We start from the raw sequence: 10549 nt of genomic DNA on the forward strand, positions 1-10549 counted from the left end.
TCAATTAATGTTCGAAATAAGACCCACCGATGCAGAACTTTTCATGTTCCAGCATCGATTATACGAATACATTTCCTTCAGCAATCCTAAATTGCTACCTTCACCGTATATATTCCTCAATGTGCACTGGACGAATAATCTATTTGCGTTATGTCCCACTCATAAATAGCATAATATTCGTTTCAAGTTTCTTATAGAAAAAAAAAACATAGAAAACCCCACAGCGCAATACAGGCCCTTCGGCCCACAAAGTTGAGCAGAACATGTCCCTAACTTTGAAATTACTAGTGTTACCCATAGCCCACTATTTTTCTAAGATCCATGTACCTATCCAAAAATCTCTTAAAAGACCCTATTGTATCCGCCTCCTTCACTGTTGCCGGCAGTCCATTCCACGCACTCAACATTCTCTGCGTTAAAAAACTTATGATAGCTTCAGACTTGTCTGCAATATCCCATTGATTTGTCATTGATAAAAATTATGTCTACGTTGTTCTGTGCAGCACTGAGAGATGTTGTAAATAGGATTGCAAGGGAAGGTCAAGTTTCACATTTGGAATAATCCAAAGTTCCACATTGCAGCATCCGGTTGATTGATGACATCCTGAGTAATTGTCAGCACTAGTTACGTCACAGCTCAGGCGGGAATGTTCCGCTCGACAGTGACATGGTGGGCGGAATAGTTTGCTCCTGTTTTGCAAAACACCCAGTCCTCCATTACACTCATCTGTGCAGCAGAACGAATGAATGGAGGAGAATGGACAGCTGATGATTAATAGATTGATATTACAATGTCAACACATCAGCTGGACATGTTGGGATCATGGGAACTGTAGTGCACAGAAACGAGCCCTTTGACTCACTACTTCTTTGCTGAACGAGATAGTGAATGAGATTAAACTTTGATGACTGCACATGACCCATCTCCCTTCATTCACTGCATACTATTGGAAGCTAGAAGTTATATCTCAAAAGATGGCAAACCAGTACCGTCAGCTTTCTTACTTGAGAAGGGAAGTGGAAACACTTATGGACTAAACAACAAGGTGAAGGCACAGTTACAGATTTTCACGGAAGGAAGTAGGAAGGCTGGTGAATTAACCAAACTATAAACAAGCTGCGTGGTGAAATGGAATCCAGATGCAGAGGTCGAGATGACAGAGAAATCGGCAAACCGTATACATATACACGAGGAAATCTGTAGATGCTGGACATTCAAACAACACACACAAAATGCTGGTGGAACACAGCAGGCCAGGCAGCATCTATAAGGAGAAGCACTGTCGACGTTTCGGTCCGAGACCCTTCGTCAGGACTAACGAACTTCACCTTCCGTGTAACTCATTTCCTTCTACCTTAGGCCACGAACTTATTAATCACCCTTCGTAAGTCAGCTAGAAAAACAGTTTTAATACCCGTCCCGCAGACAGGGCATGTGTTAGCTGGCAGTTTTATATTGTTGGATCTTCGCCTTCATCCCCTGGAAGACTGAAATAGTCCTCGAGATAGTGGATACATTCGCCTTCCCAACTAGGTAAAGAAAACCGCTGATTTTACAGCCAGGATTTTGTCCCAGAGAGTTTTCACCCGTTGGGGATTGCCAAACACTCTGGAATCAGATCATGGTCCCCACTACACTGCATATGTGATACAAAATGTATTGAAACTGTCTGAGGTAAAACTGATGTTCTATATCCCGTATCGACCACAATACAGTGAGATTGTTGAACGGATGAGCTGGACTTTAAAGACAACGTTGGCTAAAATGGCTAAATGGCTCATAGGTCACTGTCTTACCCTATGTTCTTACGATAGTCCTCACTACAGAAGCATCCGCTCCTGCATTTACACGTTTTAAGTTGACAACTGGGAGAAAAATGAAAGGGTTAGTATTCCTGCTTGGCTGGATTTATCGCAGACCGAGTATGATAGCATTGGAAAGGACAAATGCAAGCAATTAACTGACTCTATTAAGGAGGCCCATTACGTTGCTGCCCATAATAGGAGACGGAAGAAACAGCAGAGTATATCTGGTTTCGAGGTGCGAACAAAACCATGGGAATTGGAAATATAACAGAAGGTTACAATCAGACGAGCCCCTTTACAGCTTCGCGATTTGTAGGGGCATATGATGTCGCTGACAGAGCCAGTCCATCAGGATATCTAATCCAGACCGCTCCAAACAAGTTGGGTTGGTATCATATCAACAAACCCACACCCCTTGGAGATGTCAAAGTCCTCCAGTAGCTGAGTTCCAGAAAAAAATATTGTCAATGGAATTCTCTGGACCGAGATGAGACGATCCTATTAGATTCATGTTTCAGACAATGGACGGAGACGTGGATGAAGGACCAGTTGCTCCCTCGGTGAGTTGGACAACCACTTCCATTTTGTATCCAGAGGATGATACTTCTCATCTTTGCACTCGCCTGAGCCAAGACTGAGACAATAGAAGAGAGAAAAAGATGGTAGAACGTGTTTGTTGCATGGTCTTCTGGAAATAAAGTGGGGGATATTTGATATGTTCTGAATGGATTTTAACAAGGCGTGAAGGTTATCCGTGGTAGGACCATTCATAACGTCAGAAAGTTTGGTATCCAGTGCAAGTTGCTGGTGGATTCAGAAGTGACGCCCACAGAAGGCAGAGGATAGTTGTGGATGGAGCGTTTTCTCCATGGATGTTGGTGACAGGTGTCCTGCAGAGATTTGTTCTCAGCCCAAGTTTTTTTTTAAATTTGTATCAATGACTTGGATGAGGCGGTGGAAGGATGATTTATTGTATTTTCAATGATGTGGAAGTTGGTGAAATTATGGATAGTATAGATGTTGTCACAGATTACTACAGGACATTGACAGGACGCAGCGCAGCGCTGAGAAGTTACAGATGGATTTCAAACCGGAAAGGTACGAAGTGATTCACTTTGGAAGATTGAATTTGAAGGCAGAGGAGATAATTTCTGGAGTTAACCGTGGGCCACACAATAGTACGAGTTCCACAATGGAAACAGTGTTGAGACTTTCTCCAATAAGCCGAAGCCCGCGCATCGGTACGAGTATCACAATAGGCACGGAACGGTGCACTGCAGGAGCAGAAGGAAGTGTGATTGACAGGTGAGCTTGTACACTTCCGCTGTTCTGCACATACACATAGTGACGCTCAAAAGGCAATATACCTGACAGTAAATCAGGAGATAAACAAATATACTTCGTGGCAAATAATAGAAAACCCTGGGAACCTATGTTTTCACAGATTTCACTTTCTATTTTTGTTCAAACAGAGAATGGATGGATAAATAGCTGTAGAATTGTGGCAGGTTTGAGAATAGCTTTAAAGTTAAATAGACTGCATTTGTGGGGTGGTCAGGTAATTGACAGGCGGAGGTGAGGTTCCTGCCAAACGGCCCATGTGTGTTCTGGAAAACATTGTTCTTCAAACTGTCCACAGCCCTCGCTAATTTCCCGAGGACACGCTCCCATTTTGATCGCAGGTCTCTGGAATATCGCTGTGGATGTATTACAGTGTTTGGAACAATATATACAGTGGATTTTATTGTAATACATGTCAGCTGTTACAGTGATTTCCATCATTCAAACCGACGGAATGACTGGAACGAACGGAAGAAAAGATGAACGAATTTTCCCCTTTAATAAAGAAGTGTTCTCCATTTTCCCGCCAGAACAAACTCCTACCGTCAATTTCAGAAGCGAATGTTCTCCGTCAAATGTCACAAAATAAATGGACTTCCAAATGAAGGCCTACTTTAAAAGCATCACAGATATAAATGAAATATCCTATTTAAATAGCTGAAGCTAGGTATCATGGAAAGTACCACGGAAAATTCACATCAAATTTTGTTTTAAAGTAAATGGATTGTAATATCCATTGAGGAGTCAAATTTATGACACGGAAACAGTGAGTAAATAGCTTAACGTTAGTGTTTGTGCAGTTGGTTATCACTAATGTCCCTGACGTGACAGCCAGGCTAACTTCCTCAGTGGAATTGCTCTCTCCTTAATAAAAGTTTGATAAACCGATCACTAGCTCATCTGAGCAGCTGAAACGTTCCGTACAGCTGAACGCTGCTTCTGACGGAATATGGGATATCCGGTGATTTACTACATCGCGGCCATTTACTATCCCACACCTGTAGCGGCTGGTGTTCCCGATAAGATGCCGGAGATGGTTACTCTATGCATGGTCTTACTGTTACTCTGCTGCGGTATCCGCACTGTTACTAAGCATAGATGCTACCGTCTACTGAAGCGTTTTTCCGGAATGGAGGATTCAGGCATCTAATGGCCTATTTCCATTTTCCATATTTCGGTCGCAGTGTTTTGTCAATTAAGTTGGTGCCGATATTGTCACTGTTTCATAATTTCACCTCGCAGTGCTTTCTGAAGTGATGCTGGTCTCTGCTTTTCTCGGCCCGAATTTCTATCAGTGCAGACACATCGACCTTATAACAACGTGACAGCTTATTTAAATAGCGGTTCAGTCTATTTTCGTCACGCAGGTTTGTTCTTTTGTAAGTCAGTAATGGAGAACGTGCTTTATATCACCTTGACTCCACTTTATAACTGCTACATACAATCCCTTCAGCTATTTCACCTCTAATAATTGAAATGGTGTTGTTTACAGGAGTGATCGACTGCTCACCAGTACGTGAGTCGTGGAACTCGGCTGCCTCACTCTAAACTGTCGGAAAGTCGCCAATCCACTGACACTCACATCCGTCATTGTCCTCCAGTCGGAGTGCAGCGACCGAGACAGCACACACTGGATTCCCGTTTTCCACTTCCAAACAGACCAACCCTGCATAGCATTGCAAGATTGGGGGCATTCAGGGAGCTGACCATGTTTATATTTTGTTTCAAAATTTCTTGTAGTTAACTTAATGGCGATTGTGATCCTATCTCGGGGAAAATGCGGACTCTCCAAATGCATCACCCGTTACCTGGTTGGAATGGCATCAGCTGATCTGATGGTGGTTGTCATTGCTGCTTTAGTGGAACAGACCAACAATATCTACATTTATTCCAGATCCTTGCTCATCACTCCTGCATGCGCTCTGACAGTTGTATTTGCAGCTGTGACGCGGGACTGTTCTGTTTGGCTCACGGTCAGTGTTATCTTCGATCGTTTCATCGCAATATGTTGCCGAAAGTTGCTGGAGCGATACTGCACCGAGAGAACAGCAACGGTGGTTATCGTGACCGTCGTTATAGTGACCGTCGTTATAGTTTTACTTTGTCATTGAACCTTATGTCAATAATTGACAACACGCCGTGGCGGTGTACTGGCTCATATGAATACGTTACCTCACCCGCGTTGAGAGGATATGAATTACAAGACAGTATTTTAAAACCGTTGCTACCAATTTGCTTCATCCTAGTGTTTAACGGGTTAACCGTAAGACATATCGTCGTGGCAAATAGAGTCCGCAGAAGGCTTCGACACAGCAGTGATAATCAGAAAGATGCCGAGGTGGAAAATCGCAGAAAATCGATGATTTTGTTGTTTTCTATATCAGCTAATTTCATATTATTTTGGATGCCCTTTGTAGCTCATTCCCTGAAATGGCAAGTGCAAAACTATTTTTACGAGGACAGATATTTGAGTTCCCCGATATACATCCTACAGCAATTTGGATACATGTTACCATATCTCAGCGTGTGCACTAATACTTGTATCTATACACTGACACAGAGGAAATTTAGAGAAGAGCTGAGGAATGAAATGACGTATGTGTTTACATTAAATGGCCAACTATGTAGATAACGCCAACGTCTGTTGACAATACTGTGGAGTTTTCAAATAAAGCTGTTTTAAAATGAACAGGATTGGCAAATATGTCTTGGATTCAAGCAATCATATGCCTCGTCATCACGAGGAAATCTGCAGATGCTGGAAATTCAAACAACACACACAAAATGCTGGTGAAACACAGCAGGCCAGGCAGCATCTATAGCGAGAAGCGCTGTCGACGTTTCGGGCCGAGACCCTTCGTCAGGACTAACTGAAAGGAAAGATATTAAGAGATTTGAAAGTAGTGGGGGAGGGGGAAATGTGAAATGATAGGAGAGGACCGGAGGGGGTGGGATGAAGCAAAGAGCTTGAAAGGTGATTGGCGAAAGTGATACAGAGCTGGAGAAGGGAAAGGATCATGGGACGGGAGGCCTCTGGAGAAAGATAGGAGGGGGGAGAACCAGAGGGAGATGGAGAACAGGCAGAGTGATGGGCAGATAGAGAGAGAAAAAAAACAAAAAAACAACTAAATATGTCAGGGATGGGGTAAGAAGTGGAGGAGGGGCAGTAATGGAAGTTAGAAGTCAATGTTCATGCCATCAGGTTGGAGGCTACCCAGCCGGTATATAATGTGTTGTTCTTCCAACCTGAGTGTGACGGTAGAGGAGGCCATGGATAGACATATCACAATGGGAATAGGACGTGGAATTAAAATGTGCGGCCAGTGGGAGATCCTGCTTTCTCTGGCGGACCGAGCGTAGGTGTTCAGCGAAAGGTTTTCCTAGTATGCGTCGGGTCTCCTCGATATACAGAAGACCACACCGGGAGCACCGGACACAGTATACCACACCAACAGACTCACAGGTGAAGTGTCGCCTCACCTGGAAGGACTGTCTGGGGCCCTGAATGGTGGTGAGGGAGGAAGTGTAAGGGCAGGTATAGCACTTGTTTCGCTTACAAGGATAAATGCCAGGAGGGAGATCGCTAGGAAGGGATGGGGGGAACGAGTGCACAAGGGCGTCGCGTTGGGTTCTCACCTACCACCCCACCAGCTTCCAGGTCCAACGTATAATTCTCCATAACTTCCGCCACCTCCAACGGAATCCCACTACCAAGCTCATATTTCCCTCCACCGCCGCTCTTTCTGCTTTCCGCAAGGATCGCTCCCTACGCGACTCCCTTGTCCACTCCTGGCCCTTATCCTTGTAAGCGGAGCAAGTGCTACACCTGCGCTCCTGGTGTGGCATTTTATATATTGGTGAGACCCGACGCAGACTGGGAGACCGTTTCGCTGAACACCTACGCTCGGTCCGCCAGAGAAAGCAGGATCTCCCAGTGGCCACACATTTTAATTCCACGTCCCATTCCCAGTCTGATATGTCTATCCATGGCCTCCTCTACCGTCAAGATGAAGCCACACTCAGGTTGGAGGAACAACACCATATATATCGGCTGGGTAGCCACCAACCAGATGGCATGAACATTGACTTCTCTAACTTCCGTTACTGCCACTCCTCCCCTTCTTACCCCATCCTTGACATATTTAGCTGTTTGTATTTTTTGTTTCTCTCTCTCTCTCTCTCTCTCTCTCTCTCTCTCTCTCTCTCTCTCTCTCTCTCTCTCTCTCTCTCTCTCTCTCTCTCTCTCTCTCTCTCTCTTCCCATCACTCTGCCTGTTCTCCATCTATCTCTGGTGCTCCCCTCCCCCTTTCTTTCTCCCGAGGCCTCCCGTCCCATGATCCTTTCCCTTCTCCAGCTCTGTATCACTTTCGCCAATCACCTTTCCAGCTCTTAGCTTCATCCCACACCCTCCGGTCTTCTCCTAGCATTTCGAATTTCCCCCTCGCCCCACTACTTTCAAATCTCTTAGTATCTTTTCTTTCAGTTAGTCCTGACGAAGGGTCTTGGCCCGAAACGTCGACAGTGCTTTTTCTTATAGATGCCGCCTGGCCTGCTGTGTTCCACCGGCATTTTGTGTGTGTTATATGCCTGATCATTGGCGGAAGATTGCTGAGTTCATACAGTTCAGGTAGGTAGCAATACAATCGCTCAATGCTGCTGGCGTGATTGTTACTTTTGCTGAAGTATGTTCCAAACTATTACAGATATTCGACTGTCACAAAGGCAGGGATGGCTTCCGGTCTTTCAAAAGATGTTTTAGATGTTTCAAAATGGACATGTCGGGTAACAGTGTGTAAAGGGAGTGTGAAGGCAAATCAGGGATTGTATCGCAGATACAGAAAGGGAGGACAACGTGGAGCGTTCGTTTGTTAATGGACTGTGAGACAAACACAGAAACATGAAGGGCGCAAACACACTACAAGCTGTATTCTGAACAGCCGTACACCAGTTTAACAAAGAAAACTGCAACGGAAACAGTGAGGAAACCATCGGGAGCGGAACTTGGACATGTGCAATGTTATTGGAACGGAAGAGTAAAACTTCCACAATATTATTTAGCACTTCCCCAGGTTTAAACGTTTAGGTATGGCATGAGCTCTCAGTTGTGTCCAGGAAGGCTTCAGAAAGGTGAGCTAGCGAACAGTCCTGACTGGATCTAATATTAGAAAAGGAAACCGATCAGGTGACAGATCTCTCCCTTGGTCAGCATTTCAGAACGATAGGGCAGAACTCCCCGACATTTACCTTGCACAGGGATAGGACCAGGGAGCATGGGATGTATTTAATTGGGGGTCTGCGATGTATGGTGCGACCTGTCAGGAACTTGGGAACGTACATTGGGAAATGGTGTATTCAGGGAAATGCTCAACAGATATGTGGAGACTGTTTAGGGAGCACTGACATGGGGTTCAGTAAAGGCTTGTCCCATTGTCGCAGGGAAAGGATGTGAACATTTTGTAACTCTGTGTGACAAGAAGTACGGAACAGCTCACCAAGAGGAAGAAAGAAAGATAAGGTTTAGGATCGTGTAGGGTTATGACGAGTCACAATACAGACAGGAAAGAATTTAACAATAGAAGAGGTAGACTTGAGAATGTCTTAGCCAGTCGTACTAAGGTAAGTGAAGAACAGGAGGACGACTAGAGGGAGTGTGGGCAGATCAGAGTTGAAAGAGGGAAATTGTGTTTGGAGTAAAGGAGGCACTGAAGGTCCTCACTGAAAACATTGATGAATGTGAACACAGCGTCAAAAGGCTGATACGCCAGAACATGCCGACGCTCAGAAAGAGGATGCGCCGGGAACTTGGAAAATATTATGAAGATGATTCTCCGGTGCCAGAAGGGATATAGTCCAGGTAATGTTGGAAGGCAAGCGAAGATATTGGAACTCTTGGACAGGATATTTGTGTCTTAGCTAGCCATGGAAGTAGAACTAGAAGATTGGTGGGTGGCGAATGTTATTCTTTTGTTTTAACTTTTGAATAACTAGTAGAGACAGCAGATCACCAACCACTTCTTTTGTTGGTGGCAAGTCATCGTTGAAGTAGACCATGGAAAATCCCAATGCTCAGAGGTCAACTTTTCATGACTTTGATATTGAAATCTGTATTGAAACAAACAATTTTATTGACAGACGTTACTCAGAGGGACAGGGACAGTTTGTCTGCCCAAACTCTTGAGCTATAATAATTATTATTACGTTACTTTGTTATAATTTCATATTATTAATGTACTAATTAAGCAGTGGGTGGGCGTTTGTATATTTAGGGTACACATACAGTATTTTTTTTGCGTAAAAAATTGATACACCTTTTAAATAGAAGGGGAGCAGTGTACCATATAGCCATCTGTATAATACGGGACTATTTTATGTTGCATTAACACGTTATTGAGCATGTACGGTTGGGAGCGTATTGAACTGTATATATGTGTTCAGTTCAGTTTCATTTAGTGAAGAATCCTGTTAACGTAGCTCCCGTCTCCGGCGTTTTAATTAATGATAATGTTGTGTAAACGGCCATATGCACAACAATGTGGCAGAGCAGTTAAAGTATTTCTCCCCAGAACTGTTCTCAGAAAGCCTTCTTTCCACACAAGCTGCTTGGGGAATAGTTTATTCAGCATTTCCTGAGTTATTTCCTATTCCAGCATTTGCCACCTCACTGACTTTACAACAGAACATTGACTGACTCCAATAGATACAGCGCTCTCTGTCACGACCTCACAGACAAACATGACGCCTCCCGTTGAATCCATCACACGAAGGCAGGCCAGAGGAATTCAACGACCAGTATGAAATACAAACCCCATTTCCAGAAAAGTTGGAATCTTTTCTCGTGAATCTTCTCTGAACCCTGTCCAATGTCTGGTAATATCGCTTCTAAAATAAGGAGACCAAAACTGCACACAATACTCCAAGTGTGGCCTTACAAAGCCTCAACATCACGTTTATGCTCTTCTGTTCTATATCTCCAAAAATGAATTCCAACATTGCATTCACCTTCTTCACAACCGAATTAACTTGGAGGTTACTCTTTAGGGTATCTAGCCCAAGGACTCCCAAGTGTCTTTGTATCTCTGCATTTTCAGTTCTTTCCTCATTTAAATAATAGACTGCCCGTTTATTTCTTCCACCATAGTGCATGGTCATTCACTTTCCAACATTGTATTTCATTTGCCACTTCTTTGCCCAGCTATCTAAGTCTCTCTGCAGGATCTCTGTTTCCTCAAAACTACCATCCCCCCAACCTATCTTTGTATCATCGGCAAATTTAGCCACAAATCCATTAATACCGTAGTCCAAATCATTGACATACATCGCAAAATGTAACCGTCCCAACCTTGACCCCTGTGGAATGCCACAGGTAACTGGCAGTCAGCCAGAATAGGATCCCTTATTCACA

This window comes from Hemitrygon akajei, unplaced genomic scaffold (assembly GCF_048418815.1).
Source record: "Hemitrygon akajei unplaced genomic scaffold, sHemAka1.3 Scf000230, whole genome shotgun sequence".
In the NCBI taxonomy this organism is placed as follows: Eukaryota; Metazoa; Chordata; class Chondrichthyes; order Myliobatiformes; family Dasyatidae; genus Hemitrygon; species Hemitrygon akajei.